The sequence below is a fragment of the Pleurodeles waltl genome, chromosome 1_1 (assembly GCF_031143425.1).
Source record: "Pleurodeles waltl isolate 20211129_DDA chromosome 1_1, aPleWal1.hap1.20221129, whole genome shotgun sequence".
Classification (NCBI taxonomy): Eukaryota; Metazoa; Chordata; class Amphibia; order Caudata; family Salamandridae; genus Pleurodeles; species Pleurodeles waltl.
The window spans coordinates 507,104,815-507,128,389 of NC_090436.1; the positions used below are offsets into that span (position 1 = coordinate 507,104,815).

Below are 23,575 nucleotides of genomic sequence, written 5' to 3' on the forward strand. Positions count from 1 at the left end.
CCACAGCAGCATCCAAAAACCCTAACCGCGACCCTTGCAGCTAGCAAGGCTTGTTTGTGGTCTTTCTGCACAAAGACACCTCTGCACGACTCTTCACGACGTGGGACATCCATCCTCCAAAGGGGAAGTTTCTAGCCCTTATCATTCTTGCAGAATCCACAGCTTCTACCATCCGGTGGCAGCTTCTTTGCACCCACAGCTGGCATTTCCTGGGCATCTGCCCACTCCCGACTTGATCGTGACTCTTGGACTTGGTCCCCTTGTTCCACAGGTACTCTCGTATGGAAATCCATAGTTGTTGCATTGCTGGTGTTGGTCTTTCTTGCAGAATTCCCCTATCACGACTTCTGTTGTCCTTGTGGAACTTAGGTGCACTTTGCACCCACTTTCCAGGGTCTTGGGGTGTGCTATTTTTCTAACCCTCACTGTTTTCTTACAGTCCCAGCGACCCTCTACAAGGTCACATTGGTTTGGGGTCCATTCGTGGTTCGCATTCCACTTCTAGAGTATATGGTTTGTGTTGCCCCTATCCCTATGTGCCCCCATTGCATTCTATTGTGACTATACATTGTTTGCACTGTTTTCTACTGCTATTACTGCATATTTTGGTATTGTGTACGTATATCTTGTGTATATTTGCTATCCTCATACTGAGGGTACTCACTGAGATACTTTGGCATATTGTCATAAAAATAAAGTACCTTTATTTTTAGTATATCTGTGTATTGTGTTTTCTTATGATATTGTGCAAGTGACACTAGTGGTACTGTAGGAGCTTCACTCGTCTCCTAGTTCAGCCTAAGCTGCTCTGCTAAGCTACCTTTTCTATCAGCCTAAGCTGCTAGACACCCCTCTACACTAATAAGGGATACCTGGGCCTGGTGCAAGGTGTAAGTACCCCTTGGTATTCACTACAAGCCATTCCAGCCTCCTACAGGAGGTCATCCTCGGTAGTGCGTAGCTCAAATATCAGGTGATGGAGCTCTTCCTGATGGAAGAGCCAAGCCAGCAGCACACCTTATCTGTCATCCCCAGCATGTGTTTCAACCACATGGGCCGCATAGTTTTGGCAGTGAAGTCTTTCAACTAGGGCAGCATGTTCCTTACGCGCATGTGTCAAGTGAGTTTGATGTGCAGGATTTTTCTGGGCTTACATTTTGTGCTTTAACATGTCATGCTTGATGTTTGCGATGTCTGTGTCTAGGTGGTAGTGAATATTCCAAGTGATGCCAATGCATTGACCCAGCATCATCACCTTAAACGCGTACCATTCAACCAGATGGGATGTGGCTGTGTTTGCCTTAAAATAGCCAGTGATGGTAGAGGTGCGGAATGGGGAGTCTTTGAGGGCCAATGGCTGTAATCGCCAGGTGGGTATTAGTGTAGGCTTTTTCTCCCAATTAAAGTGCAGGAGTTGTGGGTTATGATCAGAATGTGCATATCCCAAATAATCAATTTGAGCGACATGTGGGAAAAGGTCAAGGGAACCAACTACCTGATCAATACGAATGTGTACATTATGGGGACAGGAGTAAAAAAAAGTAAAGTGATGTGTTAGAAATGAGGGTCTCTAGTTGGTAGTCAGTTTACACCCTGTCCAAGTAGGGGCCCTCAGTCTAGTCAGGGTAAGGGAGTCACACACCTAAGATAACCCCTGCACACCTCCTTGGTAGCTTGTCACAAGCAGTCAGGCTTATCTCAGAGGAAATGCGTTATGTATTTGTACCCACTCACAGTAACACAGTGAAAACGCTACAAATGGACACCACACCAGTTTATAAAACTAGCCAATATTTATCTAAGTAAGGCAAGACCAAAATTGCAAAAATCCAATAAACACAAGAAAATATATGAATTTCTAAAGATTAAATCCCAATAAAGCGCTTAGAAACACAATAGCTCCAAATAGTGCTATCATTGCGTCATGACAGAGTCACTCTCAACGGTCCGACGCCAGGCAGGAGTCGCACGGACCCCAAGTACAGTACCTTAGAAATGAGACAGAGTCAAAGACGAGTCATGGAGTTGGGGGTGTGAGGCATTGCTCGAGCTAGTGCAGTATTGGTTCTGTACTGTTACGGAGTGGTGAGGCATTGGTTCCTTACTGCTACGCAGGGAAGGTGAGGCATCAGTTCCTCATGGTGGCAGCGTAGGTTAGGTGCCGCTGACTGCAAGGCATTGGTTCCTTACTATCCGGAGGGGTTGATGAGTTCAGCAGTTCAAAACGCGACGAGGCGACCTTGTGGGAGTCTTGGTGACACCATGGGGCCACAGGTGCCGCAGCGGTTTCAGGTGTCACGGACTTTGGTGACATGGCAGTCGGGACTCACAATGTTACAGGAATTCAGAGGCACTTTGGCGGCGTCAGTCCTGCGGTGTTGGTCGCGGTCAGTACACTTCAGAGGGGACCACAGCCCCACATGCAGGCAGTGGCGCCGAGTCAGACAGCTGCGCCGGTTCTGAAAACGTCCAGAGTTGGTGTGCCTGGTTCTTCTTGTTCTATGCCAGACTTCACTCCCTCACTCCGCACCTCTTGGCAACTCAGGGTCCTTAGCAAGAAAACCCAGGGGGTGGCAGGTGAAGTCTTTGATGTCCCTGAGACTTCTTAACAGGAGGCAAGCTCAGTCCAAGCCTTTGAAGAAACTTCACAAGCACGATGCACAGCCAATTCTAGTCTTTGTCCTCTCCAAGGCAGAAGCAGCAACTGCAGGCCAACCCAGTAAAGCACACTCAGCAAAGGGGCAGTACTCGCCCTCACAGCTCTTCAGCTCTTCTCTTTGGCAGAGTCTCCTCTTGATCCAGAAGTGTTCTAAAAGTCTGGGGTTTTGGGAAGTGGGCAAACTTCAAAGGACAGTCTTTGTAGTGAACAATACCCTGCCTTTCCTGCCCTGGTTCCAGACACACTCTAGGGGGTTGGCGATTGTATTGTGTAAGGACAGGCACACCCCCATTCAGGTGCAAGTGCCAACTCCTCCCACCACTCTAGCCCAGGAAGGCCTATCAGGATATGGAGGGCACACCGCAGCTCCCTTTGTGTGACTGTCGAGAGTGAATTCACAACCAGCCCAACTGTCATCATGTCCCAGATGTGTATTCCACAGCCAGGCAGAGGCACAGAATGGTTAAGCAAGAAAATGCCCACTTTATAAAAGTGGCATTTTCAAACACACAAGTTAAAAACTACCTTCACTAAAATATGTTTTTTTAAATTGTGAGTTCGGAGACTCCAAACTCCATATTTCCATCTGCTCCCAGTGGGAAATTACACATATTTCAAGGCAATCCCCATGTTAACCTATCGGAGGGATAGGCTTTGCAATAGTGAAAAACAAATTTGGCAGTATTTCACTTTTGTGTCATTGAAAACACACCAGTATATGTATATGTATATGTCCTATGCTTTAAATACACTGCTTGGGCCTGCCTTAGAGGTGTTTTACATGTATTTAAAGGTTTGGGTCTGGCAAGTGGGTGCATGTGCCAGGTCGACATGTCAGGTTAAAACTGCACCCACAGACACTACAATGGCAGGTCTGAGACATATTTACAGGGCTACTCATGTGGGTGGCATAATCAGTGCTGCAGGCCCACTAGTAGCATTTGATTTACAGGCCCTGAGCACACATGGTGCACTATACTAGGGTCTTACTAGTAAATCAAATATGCCAATCATGGATAACCAATCATAATCACCATTTACCTAGGGAGCACTTGCACTTCAGCAATGATCAGCAGTGGTAAAGTTCCCATAATACCAAAACCAGCAAAAACGAAATTCAGCACACCATCACAAATACAAATGGCAGAGGCAAAAAGACAGGGGCAAACCACGCCAAGGATGCCAGATCTAACACCATGTGATTGCATGCACACCAAATATCCTCTAAGCCCCAATGCCTGTGCCACTCAGTAAGATGTTGGGTGATGGATGTGGCTGTTGTTGGGAGAGGCGGAAAAGAGCGTTCCAGGTCAAGTCTCGATACACTGTTAAAGTCTCCTCCCAGTAGCCAAGGCAGACCGCTCCAGCCTGAAAGTGCCTTTTATAATTTTGCTAAGAAGGTGTTTTGATCTGTGGTGGGGTGTGTATATTCCCAATCACAATGTTTCAACCATTCAATTTGCTTTTTATTAGGACATTTGGGGTAGTGGGGGCCCATGGCGTGGGTGTGGTTATCATAACATGGCTAGAGAGATAATTAAGAGTGTGTAGTTAGCATGGTACGGTCCACAGTACCAAAGGGGATCATCAGCAGTTTGTGGTGTTGCATACGGTGGCACCTCTGCAACAGGATTAGTAGGCCAAATGGTAGTTGAGCTATCTTCGCTAGAGGATCCATTCAATTCTCCATTAGTGTACAAGTGGGGTGTGTTGTCCTCGATGTTGGCAGCCATCTGCAGTACATGAGGTCTGTACTGTAACATTCGTCCCAGGTTGGGAGTGCTCATGCTATTTACTTGTAATATTTCACATTACGTACTTCCTTCCTTTAAAGCCCTACTACCTTCCTTTAAAGCCAGACCTACTTGCATTGCTAATGCTAGTTAGAATTTCGTTTTTATATTTTATTATGTTTTTGTATGGTGTGTTTGTTTTAGTTTAATTTCATTTATATATTTTTAAGCAATTATTCAATTCTTTTAAGTGTTCGGATTTAAACCGTTTCTTTTTTAAAGGCAGACACGTATTGGGGAAGACTGTTTTCTACTTCTCTAGTAGCAGATGTCTGATGCAGAACAGAGATTCCTTGCAGACTTCATTGATGTCACTGTTCCATTTCACTGGGAGACGATATGGTGGTGTTGCATGAACAGGTCCCCGGGTTAAGACCATTCTAGTTAGCTACCAGCAGCCAATCGGAACATCTGTGGGTACCCTACCACTTCCTATGACATATTTTGCTCTCCTGAAATGAGCCCTGAGTTTTAAACTATTTCCTTTGTTAAGGCACCGAATCTGCCCTCTCTAATCCGCAGGGTGGGAAGATTTTCCAAAGTATTAGTATGTAAGTGATGCATATTCTCGCAAACAATGTTGTTGACACTTAACCTCTACTTAATTCCCCGTTCAGGAAACCCACCCATGTGTCTATGTTTATAATTTTGTTTCACAATATTCTGGACTTCGGTGCATTTCGAGAATGCACACTTTTCCATGTAAATTTCAGTTGCACAGCTGCCATTGGGACCATCAACTGTATTTGAGAAACCCAGCTGGGCAACGCATACAAATTTGGGCTCACAACCAAGGGTTTTTTGGTTTTGATAAAACAACAGACACTTTTAAAGTTCTACCTATTGAGAAATACCTTTTTCTTTTGTAAAAGTCTGGTGAAGGACTTTCTCTGCTCCTGAACAAATGGTCCATCAACCCCATTACTCTAAAACAGATTCTGCCTCCTGAACAGAATTGTTTTAAGTTGCCAGGGAGCCATCTCTTTAAGAGTGATAGCCTTTTCTACATAAAGGGCAGATGCCCCACATATCAGTATTACTTTTATTTCTCAGTCCAGCAGCCATGTGTGAGAGCCATACTTCCTGTGCCCCACGCACAAATCTTGGATTCTAAAAAACTGGCTTTTCAGCTTTTGAAAAAGTAAAAACTAAACACTGGCTCAATTAGAGTATTGCATGTAGTACAGGTTAGCACTCCTCCAAAATACCAAGCACAAGATGTAATTAGTAAGTAAGAAAAACAACTTTAAGGTACTAATCTGTGTCTGGAGCAGACTGCCCATATATAGAAACTCAAACGTTGTGAAGAAAAGAGGGGAAAATTATAGGGGTAGGCGCTAACAGAATATCACCAAAACATTTCTTTAACAATAGATAGTAAATACGGTGCTCCTGAACGGAGGGTCCTCCCAGCACCTCCAGTGTTTCTCCAATAGGAAAAACCAAACTGATTCAAAAGGCCAGGGCACTCGCATAAAATAAGATAAGATTCTGTACAGTTAGGTTCTTGGTCTTCGGAAAAGCAATATATAATCCAAACAGAGTTAAAGTTCAGTGTCTTTATTCTTGTGCGAGGTTTTCATACATGTTCATCACATCAGTGTTTTTCTTTCTTACTAATTACATCATGGATCGAGAGAGATTAGCAGCTGATCTCTTTAGTAACCTAGAATCAACTGGTAACCCACCTCGAAGTAATGTAGTTAGCGCCCATAAGGTCACAATAGGTCTAAGAGATAAATTCATTAAATTAGAAAAGTTTAAAAAACAGGAGGTTTCCAGATGGTGGGACAAGCCACACTCAAACAATATATCAAATTAAATAGAATACCAAGAGGGCTGAGATCGCATATCTTTCCTGCTTTTGACGATTTAGAACAAGATCTTTTGGATTGCTGGGAGCAAGAACTAATTTCCAGCTCATCTAAACTGATAAACATTTTGATAGAAAATGCAGACAGAGAGGTTTAAAAATTACAGGCAGAAATTGCCACCCTAGAGGCAGAAATTCATAGTCTGAATTTAGAAGCAGCAACTACAAAAAACTATGCAATTCTAAATGAAATTATCACCAGCACCAGAATGAGGTTACACAAAGGAAAGCTCGTAAACTCAAACGAGATGAAATTGACTATAAACATGGTAGAGTATTCACCTTTTCCCAAAAATACGACCACTTAATCAAAAGAGGGGATCAAATACGAACAGAGGAGATGGGCTCACAATCGTCACTTAGTGTCACTTCAGTGAGTAGTAATGAATCAACTACTAGTAGTAACTGTAAAGAAATGGCTCCCTGTTGCAGTTACCCCCCACTTTTTGCCTGATACTGATGCTGACTTGACTGAGAAGTGTGCTGGGACCCTGCTAACCAGGCCCCAGCACCAGTGTTCCTTCACCTAAAATGTACCATTGTATCCACAATTGGCACACCCTGACATTCAGATAGGTCCCTTGTAACTGGTACTTCTAGTACCAAGGGCCCTGATGCCAAGGAAGGTCTCTAAGGGCTGCAGCATGTCTTATGCCACCCTGGAGACCTCTCACTCAGCACAGACACACTGCTTGCCAGCTTGTGTGTGCTAGTGAGGACAAAACGAGTAAGTCGACATGGCACTCCCCTCAGGGTGCCATGCCAGCCTCTCACTGCCGATGCAGTATAGGTAAGACACCCCTCTAGCAGGCCTTACAGCCCTAAGGCAGGGTGCACTATACCATAGGTGAGGGTACCAGTGCATGAGCATGGTACCCCTACAGTGTCTAAACAAAACCTTAGACATTGTAAGTGCAGGGTAGCCATAAGAGTATATGGTCTGGGAGTCTGTCAAACACGAACTCCACAGCACCATAATGGCTACACTGAAAACTGGGAAGTTTGGTATCAAACTTCTCAGCACAATAAATGCACACTGATGCCAGTGTACATTTTATTGCAAAATACACCCCAGAGGGCACCTTAGAGGTGCCCCCTGAAACTTAACCGACTGTCTGTGTAGGCTGACTGGTTCCAGCAGCCTGCCACACCAGAGACATGTTGCTGGCCCCATGGGGAGAGTGCCTTTGTCACTCTGAGGCCAGTAACAAAGCCTGCACTGGGTGGAGATGCTAACACCTCCCCCAGGCAGGAGCTGTGACACCTGGCGGTGAGCCTCAAAGGCTCACCCCTTTGTCACAGCCCAGCAGGGCACTCCAGCTTAGTGGAGTTGCCCGCCCCCTCCGGCCACGGCCCCCACTTTTGGCGGCAAGGCTGGAGGGAACAAAGAAAGCAACAAGGAGGAGTCACTGGCCAGTCAGGACAGCCCCTAAGGTGTCCTGAGCTGAAGTGACTCTGACTTTTAGAAATCCTCCATCTTGCAGATGGAGGATTCCCCCAATAGGGTTAGGATTGTGACCCCCTCCCCTTGGGAGGAGACACAAAGAGGGTGTACCCACCCTCAGGGCTAGTAGCCATTGGCTACTGACCCCCCAGACCTAAACACGCCCTTAAATTTAGTATTTAAGGGCTACCCTGAACCCTAGAAAATTAGATTCCTGCAACTACAAGAAGAAGGACTGCCTAGCTGAAAACCCCTGCAGAGGAAGACCAGAAGACGACTACTGCCTTGGCTCCAGAAACTCACCGGCCTGTCTCCTGCCTTCCAAAGATCCTGCTCCAGCGACGCCTTCCAAAGGGACCAGCGACCTCGACATCCTCTGAGGACTGCCCCTGCTTCGAAAAGACAAGAAACTCCCGAGGACAGCGGACCTGTTCCAAGAAAGGCTGCAACTTTGTTTCCAGCAGTCTTGAAAGAACCCTGCAAGCTCCCCGCAAGAAGCGTGAGACTTGCAACACTGCACCCGGCGACCCCGACTCGGCTGGTGGAGATCCAACACCTCAGGAGGGACCCCAGGACTACTCTGATACTGTGAGTACAAAAACCTGTCCCCCCTGAGCCCCCACAGCGCCGCCTGCAGAGGGAATCCCGAGGCTTCCCCTGACCGCGACTCTTTGAATCCAAAGTCCCGACGCCTGGGAGAGACCCTGCACCCGCAGCCCCCAGGACCTGAAGGACCGGACTTTCGTTGGAGAAGTGACCCCCAGGAGTCCCTCTCCCTTGCCCAAGTGGAGGTTTCCCCGAGGAACCCCCCCTTGCCTGCCTGCAGCGCTGAAGAGATCCCGAGATCTCCCATAGACTAACACTACAAACCCGACGCTTGTTTCTACACTGCACCCGGCCGCCCCCGCGCTGCTGAGGGTGAAATTTCTGTGTGGGCTTGTGTCCCCCCCGGTGCCCTACAAAACCCCCCTGGTCTGCCCTCCGAAGACGCGGGTACTTACCTGCAAGCAGACCGGAACCGGGGCACCCCCTTCTCTCCATTCTAGCCTATGCGTTTTGGGCACCACTTTGAACTCTGCACCTGACCGGCCCTGAGCTGCTGGTGTGGTGACTTTGGGGTTGCGCTGAACCCCAACGGTGGGCTACCTTGGACCAAGAACTGAACCCTGTAAGTGTCTTACTTACCTGGTAAAACTAACAAAAACTTACCTCCCCCAGGAACTGTGAAAATTGCACTGTGTCCACTTTTAAAATAGCTATTTGTCAATAACTTGTAAAGTATACATGCAATTTTTATGATTTAAAGTTCCTAAAGTACTTACCTGCAATACCTTTCAAATGAGATATTACATGTAGAATTGGAACCTGTGGGTCTTAAAATAAACTAAGAAAAGATATTTTTCTATAACAAAACCTATTGGCTGGATTTGTCTCTGAGTGTGTGTACCTCATTTATTGTCTATGTGTATGTACAACAAGTGCTTAACACTACTCCTTGGATAAGCCTACTGCTCGACCACACTACCACAAAATAGAGCATTAGTATTATCTATTTTTACCACTATTTTACCTCTAAGGGGAACCCTTGGACTCTGTGCATGCTATTCCTTACTTTGAAATAGCACATACAGAGCCAACTTCCTACAGTAACATAACAAGACAACATTTAACATTGCAACACGGAACCCCTTCTTTTTTAGAAGAGGTTCAGAGGATCAGACAGGGACATTGGGAGACAAACCGACGGAAAGAAATACCTGTAAAACAAGGAGGGGCAGGAGAAGAGGGAAGCTTAGAAACAAGAAAAGGGATGCAGACCAGATCACGAAACAAGTAGTCTCAGAAAATGTGACCAAGGATATGATCAGCGTCAAGAATTTATCAGATTTACCACTAACACCCCACGATTTTTCACTTTTGAGCAAAGGCCTAGGGTTTTGCCCTGATAATGTTGGTGACCTTCAAAAAACAAAAATAGATTTTTACAAGTTTATTCGGCGCCTCAAAATCAAGAAACATTTTTCTACTCAGACTGAGACTAGAACTGGGGACATGCTTCAGGACATAAATAAAGATTATCATCCTCTCTCAATTCAAGATGTACATGACACTGCAACACTTTTATCAATTACAGACTATGAACAGAATCCCACGACAGTCCTACAGATACTTACTGAACTAGATATTCTTGTCGAGACATTTGGTAGTGGTCTGAGGTCGAAATCCAAGTGGACACCTAATCTTGCCAGTGACAATTGTATTGACACCTTTTACAAATTAGTTTGGCAGGATTTGAATGCTTCTGAAATTAAAAATAGAAAACGGCGCGTTCCTTTTGTAGCAATTTGAATTTTGAAGAAGGTAGGGCTTTGAGACATCTACAAACACACAAGGATATAACTTTCAAGGAGGCTGACAAAGGGGGAAATATAGTAATTATGAATACGAAAGACTATGATCAAGAAATATATGGTCAATTAGCAGATGACACTTGCTATGAAAAAATTGCTTCAGATCCCATACCAGCTCTAACCAATGAAATCAACAAATTCCTTAGAAAGTGTTTTGATGAACACTTAATTAAAGAGGATGAATACACTTACCTACGTGTCTTTAGACCAAGACACCCATGCCTGTATACTTTACCAAAGATTCACAAAAATCCACATCGTCCTCCAGGTAGACCGATAGTGTCAGGGATGGGTGGTCCCACTGAAAGAATCTCTGAACATGTGGATATTTTTTTACAAACCTATGTGATAAACCTTCCTTCATACATTAAGGACACCAAACACATCTTAAGTATCCTCACTGATATCAATTGGGAACCAGGGATGACTCTTGTTACCCTGGATGTGACTTCCCTCTACACTAGCATCAGACATACCTTAGGACTACAGGCTGTATGTCATTTTCTTAATAACAGATCAGCTAGCCTATATAACCACACCATGATGCTGCTAAAGATGATTGACATTATTTTGAACAATAACTTCTTCCTATTTAAAAAAGAATGGTTTCATCAGAAACGTGGAGTTGCTATGGGATCCAGATTTTCACCAGCTTACGCCAACCTCTTCATGGGGTATTTTGAACATAACGTGATCTGTAGTTCGAAAGGGAACACTTGGAACATGGACATATTATTTTGGGGTCGCTACATTGATGACTGTATCATGAGCTGGACGGGGGACATACCCAAACTGGACAGTTTTACAGAATACCTCAACATTGCTTTTACTCGTGAGCACAGTAATAAGAGTATTCCCTTTCTTGATGTTGAATTATTCATCCACAATAACAAGATCGAAAGCCGTCTCTGTAGAAAAAGCATGGCATGCAATGCAATACTACATGCAACGAGCTCACATCCCAGGCATCAGATTGATGCGATTCCGTTTGGTAAAATGGTCCGAGCTAGACGCAACTGTAGCTTGGACACTGATTTCTTTGAATGCATCAATGATATGGAGCACAGATTTAAGCAACGGGGATACAAACCATGTATTCTTAAGGAAGCCCGTAATAGGATTTTAAACATTTCAAGAAGTGACACTCTCAAACATAAATCTAGAACATTTAATAGTAACATTCGTTGTGTAGCTGGCTATTCACAAGCCACCTCAATACTACGCAAATGTATGACAAGGCATTGGCCGATATTACGAGCGGACACAACTCTAAGAAGTTTTATTTCAGATACTCCACTTCTTACATTCCGTCGTGGCAGAACTCTTAAGAATATATTATGTCCTAGCTACCCTAGCAAACAACACCACGAAGATTGGCTCACTAGCCGCAATAAGGGATTCTATAAATGTGGGCCATGTGGAATGTGTAGATGGGCAAGAACGGGGATCTCTGCTTTTCATAATCAGATTGGTGATCGATTTCCCATCACCTCTCACATTACATGTAACAGCAATTACGTAATTTACATGATCATTTGCAAGTGCATCAAATACTATGTAGGCAGCACTATCAGATCCCTCAAAATAAGAATGAGCGAACACTATTGAGCAGTGAGACAAAATGACAGTCGGTATCCTGTGGCAATACACATCAATCAATGCCCGGCCCAGGGCCTAACCAAAAGCTTTGAATTTTATGGGTTTGATAATATATCCAAAGACCCATGAGGAGGGAATAGAGAATTACACCTTAGAAGACGTGAATGTACTTGGATCCTCAAATTAAGAGCAGTGGAGGAAGGTCTTAACATAAATTATGAAATGGAGTACTTCCTAGGTGATTAATTTTACTATCATAATAACGTATAATTTGTACACTGTATGTCCAAATATGAACTTAATCATTACTGTCAAACTCTATCAACATAGTATACAACACTACCTAATATGGAAGAATGAGCCCAGTTCAATTCTGGTGCTAAGATGGTGAACTCTGTTCAAATGTGAAGTGTTACTATTATTACAGTATTTACATTACATATGAATTCACACTTTTTTGGTAAGTATCACCAATCTTTGACGATCACGTGAAACTAATAATTAGGATGATGACTATTTAGGATTACTTGGCTGATTACACTTTGTTTTTACTATTTTGTATCATCTCTTATTCTTGGGACCCTTCGAACAAATTACTTCTAAGTTACATTATTCTCCTCATCGATTAAAAGAAGGACCAAATAAGCATACTGCCCGTCATGCCGAATAATTTTATACACACTCCTGAGACCTTACTCTGTGTCGTCTGACACCTTATTCGGTGTCTTTCTATCAATTTTGTAAGCGCCTAAGGCTGTTCGCATTAATTAATGAATAGCAATTTCAAGATGGCGCCCACTTTTTCTTTCAACACTCTGTCCTTTTTCTATATCGGACCAGCCGATGATTCTCATCATCGAATAAAAGAAGGACCAAACGAACATACTGCCCGTCACGCCGAGGAGTTTAACACACACTCCTGAGACCTTACTCTGTGTCTCTTCTATACCTTATACCTCTAGGTAAGTGACATTAATGTTAACTTATGTATTTTGCACTTTATTTTGAGGGGGCTGAGTCTGGTTGCTCAACTTAGAAGCAACATATGATTATAATCTTTGTTACATCGGTTTTAGATGAGACGGAGGGCTTACATGTCCCTTTTCTCGACATAAACGCCAGCTTAATTATCGGGGAACAAGACACAGCGCCCCCAACACAAGAATTTACCCAAAAGAACTGTTTTGTTTATAGGTACGTGATCTTTTACTTTTAGATTTATGCCATATTGTTTATGCTTGTCACTACTTCCTTAGTATAGCGATCTTCTCTTCTAGATCGCACCATAAAAGATTTTGGATCCATACGTGCTGACTTAAGAGTACTCCCTCACGAAGACTCTGGATAATAGTGTTTTGCCCCGTCACGTGATTCCCACTACTCTTTCTCTATTGGTATGTGATAGTCCTTTTTTTAGTTCCTTTTTAATTCAGCTTACTCATTATCTTCCTCCTAATGACTTACAATCATTTTATTTCAGATTGTACATTATCTTGAAGAGTGTTACTTGATTAGGATAAGCCATCTATTCATGTTAACACCTTACTTATATTTTGGTACGTTTTCCTTTATTCAGACACACTTGCGAATGCTTAATTTAGCACACTCACTCACCAATTTCCTAGGTGTTATGACGCCTTTCTGTTTCCTTTTTTCCTAATGACACCCTGTCATCAAGAGTATATTTCTCAACCTTAGTTTCTGTTTCTCATCGCCACATATCTAGTGGGAGTCTTTATCCCTATTTCTAATTCTCAATTTCTACTTCGTTTCACGTGCGCATCAAACTTTTGGTGATATTTATAATAATAACAAGTTTATCACTTGTGGTAAACTGTAATCACAGTTTTTTCTTTGTGGCTCCGTTTGGTAATGTCACTTGATGATTTTAGACACTCACGTGGTACTGGTGAAGGACTTGGCCACGATTTTAGTGCCAGGTATTAATTTTCCATAATCATGTATAACTACAGATTATGACCAAGCTCATTATTATGTTTCTTACAGCCCTGAGGAAGTCAATGAGATTAATTTCTCAGAGACAAAACACATGTTGGCTGTTGGATGTTGTTGTGATGACCACATATGGAATCTGTCTGATGTGATGAACATGTATGAAAACCTCGCACAAGAATAAAGACACTGAACTTTAACTCTGTTTGGATTATATATTGATTTTCCGAAGACCAAGAACCTAACTGTACAGACTCTTATCTTATTTCATACGAGTGCCATGGCCTTTTGAATCATGCCCACAAAGACATTCACACATACATACACTTGAACTCCAAAAGCCACAAATAAACACACACTCACACTTTTAAACTTAAAAACTTACCAGAGCAGGCCCGTGATATCCGACTCTCATTTGTCTGCAACAGCCAGAGGTACACCCACAAGCTTCTACCCAATCAGAAGCTGGAATAGGATTGAAGGTGCAGAGGTAGGCCTTTTGTCTCTATTTCAGCTTCTGATTGGGCAAGAGGGTGTGTGATTCACAAGCCCTGATGCTCCATTATCTGTTGCACTGCGTAATGCCAGTGCAGCTTGTCAGGTATGTACTGTATATGTGTGAGGCCAGGCTATAACAGCCACTGTCTGAAACGTTCAGGACATTTAGTGGATCCCTATTCTGCTGGCAAAGTAATAGTATGTGCAAGCAAACAGTCCATGACATTGTTTGCTTTCATACAAAAGCTGTAATACTCCAAGCAGTATTGGCAGAGGAAGGCAGTGGGTCGACGTCCTGGGCACCCCCTGGGGGCAGCCGCTGCTGCTATAAACCAGTAGATATATTTCTTCTATCACTTGTGTTACCATCAGTTTATTTCCGTCTTTTCATTTGTGTGATTATTATTCAGTCGATTTAATTATTAATCACCAATGGAGAAAAGGCTCAACTGTCCCTGGTAGGATATAGCACATCGACCTTTCATGGTATTTATAAAGGCTCCCTTCATTAACTTAGTGAAAAATGTACAGAAGCAATGCAGCTTTTCAAACTCCTACGCCCCCTTTGCATAACTATAGTAGGTGCATTATTCCAAGATTTGCTGGCCCGAGGACTCTTCCTCTGATAATAACGTTTTTTTCTTGGTAGTTAACCACTTGGTCTGTTCCAGTTAGCAAACTTAATATGACCACTTATAAGTGAGAATTGTTCTGGGGGGTTTATACTGCCCATACTGAGAATGCTACTTGCTGCAAGTGGATGCTGGCACGATGCCCATTCCCTATCCATTCTAATGAGTGATTATATATCATTCAGAGTGCCTTGCCCCCTAACTCGACTTACTGCAACTGAGAATTTAAGGGCCTCATGTACAAAGTCCTCAGATTCAGTAAATCTGAGCATTTGCAAACGCCAAAACATGTTCTGAAATGCACTAAACTCAAACAACGGTTCAGAAAAGTTTTGCCGAATTGATAAATGGATTCAAGAAACAATAAGGAATCGGTAACTGGAAGGGGTGTTTTAGGTCGCCATTCCAAATATTGATTCCTTATGGAATGTATTAATGTTTTGCAACAGAAATCCCGGCACAAAACATTATAATTGTACCACCAATGAAAAGGGGATGGTAACACATTTACAATTGGAAAAGGATCCCCAATGGTCCTCTGGCCCTCATAGGCCCACTGCCGGGGTGTCAGGTACATCCCACCTTGACAGTTTAAGAGGTGGTGGCTGTTACTTGGGCATTTTTGTGCAGCATAACATTTTAACTACTTGTTTTTTGCTTTCTTAAATTTAATAGTACTATTCTCTGTGCTCACAAAAACCAATGCAAGAAAATAGCATAGTAGAGAGCTGTGGAATATGGTAACATATGCAAAATGAAAGTACAAAATAAAAGATGGGAGAAAGGGATGTAACTTTGGATGAAAAGGAGGATGAATGATATGGATGTGGATAGTTGGAGACAACCATGACTCACAAACATGACAAACTGTGTGAAAAGCAAGATGGAGTCATTGATCGAGAGAAAGACTGGGTTTGGGAAAAGATGTGGTGTAATGGCTAGGGTTGGTGTCTTTGGAACTAGGGACAGGTGCAGCCCATCCTTTAGGGCGGAGGGGCCACACTCCCCCACCTTTTTCCCCTCATGAAGAGTGTCTGTCAGGCTGAGCAAAGGTCAGCCTGACAGACACTCTTCATGTTCAGGTCAGGCAGCCAGGTGCATACATGCGCGATTTGCGCAGACTCCTGACATTCTGAGCTGAACTTTGCTGGGCTTAAGAGGTCACAGCTCCCTTGGGTGTGACCTCCTCGGCTCAGCAAAGGTGCCTTGAGGCCCTCCCCTGGGTGACGAGGAAGGCGTCACCCATTGACTTCGACCTGGGCGTTTCAGGTTTAAGCCCTGAGGCGCCCAGAGTGGGGTCAGCAGTCTCACTGACCCCATCCCACTCTGTGACGAGGCTGGGACTGCTGCCTTCCCTCATTGGCTGACCTAAGGTCAGCAATTGTGGGAAGGCAGCAGCCCTAACCCTCCTGGGACCTCCTAAGCTGAAGGTAAGTGTGTCTGTGTGTGATCTTTTTTAATGAATGTTTGGTGCATGCATGTATGTGTGAATGTTGATGAGTGTTGTTAATGGATGTGCGTGCGTGTGTGTGTGTGAAAGTGTGAGTGTGCTTCCCGCCCGCCCCCCCCTCCCTCCTAAAATTGCCAGCTGCCACTGACTAGTGAACCGGATTCTAATCTTGGTGTTGGCTTAACATCCAGTGATTCTGGGCAAATTACTTAATCTCTTTCTGCCTAAAAATGAAAATGAATAAATGAATTAGTCATTGTGTAATGGAACCAGTGCTCATATAAAGCTCTCCAATACCTTTGGAGAGACATAAGTACGTTTGGAAAGAACAATGGTAGAATTAAAGGAAGGTGAATCGGAAAAGGCATGGATGGAGAAAGTAAGGTTGGATTGATGGAAAAAGAAAGTATGGAAGGTTAGAGGGTAGATGGATGGGGGAATGAAATGGAAGGAAGGCTGGGCAAACTTGAACAGTGAGGTGTAAAAAGTACCATTTGGCCAAATTAATTTCAGAATTCACACGGAAGCACCTGAATGAGTGTTGGACTCACTAGTTTCACATACTTACACAGTACTGTGAGAGATATGATTAAAGGTGAGTGGAATTTTATTTTTCTGGCTACTCCTTTGAACCACTGCTTACTTTTTAAACACTTTTGTGCAACTTTTCTTTTTTGTTAAACGCATCCAATTTTCCTTTAAAAAAAAACAGGCTGCAATAAAAACAAGCATTTGCAATTCAATGGGTCTTGCAATTGCTCACGTTAGAGCTATTAGCGCTGTAAACTCCTCACCGGACTTTTCTTGCCACATAAATAGAAATTGATAACTAAAACACTTTCACATAAGTGAGGCGATTCAAAACACCACGCCACGAGCGTGAAGGAGACACATAAAAGGAAAAAGATGTTCACTCACAGTCAAAGGTATCAGCAAAAGTGCAATTATCCATGTAATAAGGTCGATGTCCAAGGCGGTAACCAAACCGCCCCAAGGAGGAATAAAAGTAAAGCATTTACCAATGGTAACAAAGGATTCTGGAAGGGCAAACCCACGAACGAGTGATAGTGATGGGCGTGAGGTGGGTGTGGGTAAAAGCCCAAATAGATAACAACATGTTGGAAAAGCAGTGTTTGCACACTGCTATGCTCAACCTAAAACAGGGATGGCTGAAGGTGGCACTCACCTCCTGTGGATGGCTCAGCAGCAGGTGTGACATACACTTTTAACATCTCATTTCTCATCCCCTTCAGGGAGTGGTGCCTCAGGCACTACCTCTGCCCTCTGGTTTCCTTTCTCTACCACCCTAGGTGTACTCCTGCTTTGTCCAGAAATGAGGCCTGTCTGCATGAGGCGAGCAGACTGTGATGGTCCGGTTGAAGTGCAGTGTCTTGGAGAAAGGAGAAGGCGAAGTCCTGCCCGTGCACTGGATGGAAATGTCTGAGCACACCCTGCATGGACTTCAATACACCAAAAAGCTATGGGCAGTTTAAGTGAAATTATGTGATTTTTGACCTTTTGAAATCATAGGAACGATAGCACATGACCTTTAACATGATCACATGACATCATAAGAATTATATAAGACAGTCGGACCATAAAATGAAGTTAAAGAAATAATGAATAAACAACAAAAACTGATATTAATCTAGCATGAGGAACAAATTAATTGTGCTATTGAGCAAATTCAAATAAATCCTTTGGTTTTACATTCTGGTCAAAGTGAAGTCTGGAGTGACACACAAAATGACCCTCTTACAGAGGAGCTATTTCACAAATAACTAGTGCTCCTTCCACGATTTCCACAGAGAATAAAGATGATCAAAAGCCACGCAGTCAGAAAAATAATACAGACTTGCTGTTTCTAGATGTATGGCTCAATTGACCCACTGTCTACTAGCGACATGGGCTTGCATACATGTGCATGAACCTGTCCCTCCCCCCTCCAATGCACCCTTGGTATTCCAGTCAATGCATATTACATTGCCCTGTGCTACAGCACCACATCTAGACCACATTTACACTGTTGTAAGCAGAAACGGGTGCTCTATTTGCTCATTTCAACCTAGGCCCTTAAAGAGAAATGGAAACAAAAAACAAAGAATGTTGTCTCAGGAGTAGAATGTCAGAGTTGTATATGAGTGATTAATTCCAATGTCTCAGAAACAGTAAAACGCCCAGCATTTCAATTTAGATATGGTCTCTAATTGACCCTTTAATCATGGGGTTTTTCTCCAGTTTTCTAAATGAATGCAAACAACAGTAACTTTTATTGCTGAATACTTCCACATATTCATTAACTGCATAAATTGTCATGCAGGTAATGTGCTTCCTCAAATGACCACTTGCACATTGTGGGTATCTGAGGGTGGCGAATCGGTATGCTCCAATTAGTTGTATATTGATTTTAATCAGAAATTAAAAACCATTTCCATTGTGTCAGTTCCACTTATTGCAACATGCTTAGAACATGCTTTGCAGATGGATTTTGGCACAAAATGAGGAGCGATATAATCTACTTTCAGTTGATTGTTCCTGCAGAGTACATGAAAACATTCCACATTTAGAAGGAAAGTGCCACTTTCTGCCATGTATGTGCAATGTCAAGTACGAGAGTATAGCGTACAGTGATATCATACATATTCTGTGATTGCAGATATCGATGTAACTTCAAATTTGCTATAAAACTAATGAAAAATCAAACGAGAAACACCTAATTGCAGAAGTTCGCTCTCAGTCACACATATCGGCAAAAGTGCAATTATCCATGTAACAGGATCACTGTCATGCAAAGCTCTCAACTACTGCCCAGCGAGACCGCACTGCCTACGAAATAAAGAGAAAAAGTAGTCCAGAAGGTGGAAAACATGGAGCCTCGTATGTTTTCAGTAATAGGCCGGTGCGCTCGAGGAGGGCTAAACATCTTTCACCAATGAAATCAACTGAATTTTAAAAGGCAAGCCCATGAACCAACCAAACTGATGGGCGTGACGTGGGCGCGCTCAACCCTAAAAGGACTGCTTTATTTATAAGCAGTTAAAGACATGGTGGTCTGCTGAGCTCAGCAGGTTACCATCCCTGTGATTGTAGTCAGTCAAAGCGGGTTGCAATCTGTGTCCAACCTCATTAATGTTGATGTGGTAGTTGAAATTGCAACACACTTTGATTCTGTTTTTTGTGAAGCAACCTATTAGTACATAGCTTGGTTCGCAAAATCAAAAACGATTTGGTAAATGTAGCGGCACAATATTGCCACCACTTTTCCTGAATCGATTGTTTGTACATGAGGCCATTAATTCTTTGTACTCCACAAAGTGTAAAGCTATACTGGTACTAGCCCGATCATAGCCCTTAGCCTGCCCATCTTTTTACTCATATTCTCTCTGGGCATACTTAGCAGCCAGTGGAATGGCGTCACTAAAGTGATGTATGAATGATTTCCCATCATGAGAGCTCAATTGTGGTGCCAAGCACCCCTACGCAACATCCCCGAATGTTATACGTCAACACCCAAGGGAGGAGAGTGAACATGTTATTTTTCAAAATAACAGTAGGTGCCTGCAAGTTGGACCTGTTTTTTAAATTGACTTAAACAAGCTACGACTGATGTTGAAAAAGCGAAGAGCTTGATATCCTGTATCACGGGTCTGTGAAGCTGCTTTAAAAACACAGGTGCGTGTTGTTATCGTGTGTTTACTGAGGAGTGGTGTGGACGCTCCAAGAGTGCAGAACACTCAGGCAAACAACCGCTTAACAAAGACTGCCTTCATCAAGAAAAGAAACAGCTAGCAGACTGGAAGCTCGTTGTTAGCCACTCAAAGCAATGTTAACCAGTAACCAGACCCCTCTTTAACTACAGATGCGGCTTTATCAGACAGTTGAAGTCAGGAAAATCGATTTTAGGAACACACCTACTGCAAGGAAGGGTTATAACTTGTTTTACTCTGTGGCTTTCTTCTCAGTGCTTACATATGTTTAAGAGAGTGGAGGTAGGTTTAGCCTTTGCAAAGCATTATTTAGTACTTTTAGTACGTTTTTCGGAACAGTTATCACAATATCCAATACAGACAGACTTCTTTGTAGAAGCTGTCGAAATACGTAGAAAGGTTCGTGAAAATCTGCGGAAATGTTCACAAATGTCTACAAGTCAAGATTATACAACAAACCAACAGCAAAAAAATCATAATAATACTTTTAGATCATTTCTAAAAATAATAACAATAATAAATTAAAATCAAGTCATAGCAACTAACTTAAATGAAATATGGAGGGTATGTGTTCCTTTCAAGCACTTATCTCTTTAACTGGAACTTTGGAGTCTGGAGCCCTCCATACAAGTTTGTTGGAATAGAGTGGAATATTTACCACATGTGGTAAATACCATTAACCCTAAGTAGGGTATTTTCAAAGGACCTGATTGTGAGCTAAGGCGTTATCTATTGCCACTGATGAATAATATCACCATAGGGTCCTTTATTTATCAGGTGCGATAAATAACACCTATCATGAGTTCATTGGGAATATCAAGCAGAACGCACCAAAATCTGCATGACACGGTAAATAGCTTATATTTTCCTCTGCTAAATTTTGACAGGTTTGACCTGTCGAAATTTAACAAAGGTGGAGTTATATAACGCATCCGATAGTTATTGGATGTACTCAATACGTAACACCTTGTAATTCTGGCCCATGTGTAAACAGGAGTTCACGCATGGGTCGGAATATTACGAGGAACTGGAAATCAGGCACTATGGGCCTGATTACAACTTTGGAGGACGTGTTAATCCGTCCCAAATGTGACGGATATACCACCAGCCGTATTACGAGTTCCATAGGATATAATGGACTCATAATACGGCTGGTGGTAAATCTGTCACTTTACTGTCACTTTTGGGACAGATTAACACCTCCTCCAAAGTTGTAATCAGGCCCTAAGTGTGGTAAATACGCCACACATAGGTGGTCATTTTGACCCTGGTGGTACTAGACCGCCAGGGCTAAAATGACGGAAGCACCGCCAACAGGCTGGCGGTGTTTCCTGGGCTATTTCGACCACAGTGGAAGTGCCGCGGTCGCACCGCCGGGGCCGGCGGTATACTGCCAGATTTGCCCCAGCGGTGATAATCTGCCTGGGCAGCGCTGCTGGCAGCGCTGCCCAGGGGATTACGAGTCCCCGACCGCCAGCATTTTTCTGACGGTCTGAACTGCCAGGAAAAGGCTGGCGGTACAGGGAGTCGTGGGGCCCCTGGGGACCCCTGCACTGCCCATGCCACTGGAGCCGGCTCCCATGTTACGGCCCAGCGGGGATGTCCAAATGGGCACCGCAGGAGTGCGGCCTCATCGCCCACCAATGTTGTAATGAGGCCCATAGTATTCTGAGTTTTCAACAGGACTTCAACAGGAAATCGAGGGAAATCAGGTGGGAATTAGTGTTTAACACAGAATTCAGCATGTTCTGTCTTTTTGCCAAGCCTTTCTCCCTCATACATATTGGCAAGCTTGAAGTGCTGGGATTTATTAGGGGAAAACTGTGAGGGTGTAATAATTATCACACAACTCGTAATTCCGACCCATGTGTAAAAACGTTTGCACAGGGATCGTAATTTAGCCCTGAACTCATGAGAGCCCAGATGTAAATTGCATCTCCTTCACGTGCCTCTTTCCCAGGGTCAGACTAGGACAGTCAATAGACCTGGTTGCCAAAATAAGAGGTAGCTAAAAATGTGTCCCACATTTGCAAATTGGTGCAGTTTTGCAAGGTATGGGAGACTCAATGCATGTGTGCATGCTGAAAGAAATGTCTGTGGTAATAGCAAGAAAATAATAGCACAAAAGCTAGCCAAACTATAAAACAGGCCTACAACAGCCAAACAAAACACCCCTAATCTATCCGTCAGCAGCCTTTTTGTGACCAGGATATTTCCCTTTCTCCCTATATCCATCACTCTCTTCTATATCCATGCTTTCACTGTTCTTCCTTTCTATCCCACCTTTTTTTAATTTTACGTCTTTATCTTCTTCTACCCTTGTTCCACTTTGTTCTCTTCTCCATGCTCTTTGTTATCCTCTTTCCTTTTTCTTTTCCTCTTTACTCTCCCTCATCGTCTTCCTAAATATCACATTTATATATATCCTACCGCTCTACCTTTAATCTCACTGTTCTCCCTATCCATTTCACTTACAAATCAAACTACAACCTCTCAGGGTCGGTACTGTCTCCAAATACACACCTTCACCTGCTGCCTACCCTTTGGCCAACCCATAGCTACAGGTGAACATCGTTATCGCAGTCTTTGTGGACGTCCGGTTACTGCAATATTTTAAAACCCTCAACAATCAGTGGATGGGATTTTTAGGCAACTGACATTGTAGGTAACTGGCAACACTTCATCACAGGTAAGAACCTCTGCTCTCTTATTTATTATCATTCCATTTGTGGAGAATCTTGACCCTGAAACTTTCAGCCTAGCTGTGGCATCATCTTATTTGTCTTTTATGGCCTAATAATGTTATCTGGCTATCATTCATACCTTGCCTGTCCCAACATCAGCCTTTTAGGGTGCTCATCATCTGCACCATTAACTCTCACTCTGCTCTGCACCTCAAGCAAAGCATGCATAGATCGCACCATATATCAATTACAGAGCTAGGTGAAAAACAGAGAACAGGCTTCCCGTGCAACATGGCAATTTTGGTAGAAAATACCATGTATTTAATGTTGATTACATATTTCTGTGTTTGATGTAATGCCCCATGTGCCAAAGGCATGCACAGGCATGGGTCACTTGGTTGCTGTGCCACTCACTTCAAGCTATACCTCAGTGACAAAGCCTAATAAGGCTGAAGCTGGTCTGGGATTCTATAAGATGCCTTCTGAAGGAGAATGGGCATGGTAGCTCAGATTGGACTGTTTCCATGCGGAATAGGGTCATTACTGATTTCCTTCTATCTAGAGTGCCAATGTGGGTGAAAAACATTGGGATGGAATGTCACCCAGAGTGAGTGCTGCTGGTTTAGACTATTTGCAGGCATTCCTCCCATCACATTTTTTGTGTCTGATTCTGTATAGTAATGTCATTTTGTATGGACTCTGTCCAGCAGTACAGCTAGAAAATCAAAAATGTCTGTTTGCATAATTTGTGATCAAGTATTTGTAAATGAATTTGTATAGGATGTATTACTCCTGCCAAGGCACCAAGGGATATTATCAGACTGGTAGCTCACTACATCATGGGAGATAGCTTGGTTGGAAGGGTGTTAGAG

At 43.2% G+C, this 23,575-nt stretch overlaps 1 protein-coding gene across 1 annotated transcript in view; it reads left to right on the forward strand.

Moving 5' to 3' along the window:
- The window catches only part of ADGRV1 (adhesion G protein-coupled receptor V1), a 2,003,619-nt gene that overhangs the window by 1,795,124 nt on the left and 184,920 nt on the right, over positions 1 to 23,575 (forward strand). The gene's annotated exons all lie outside the window — the stretch shown is intronic.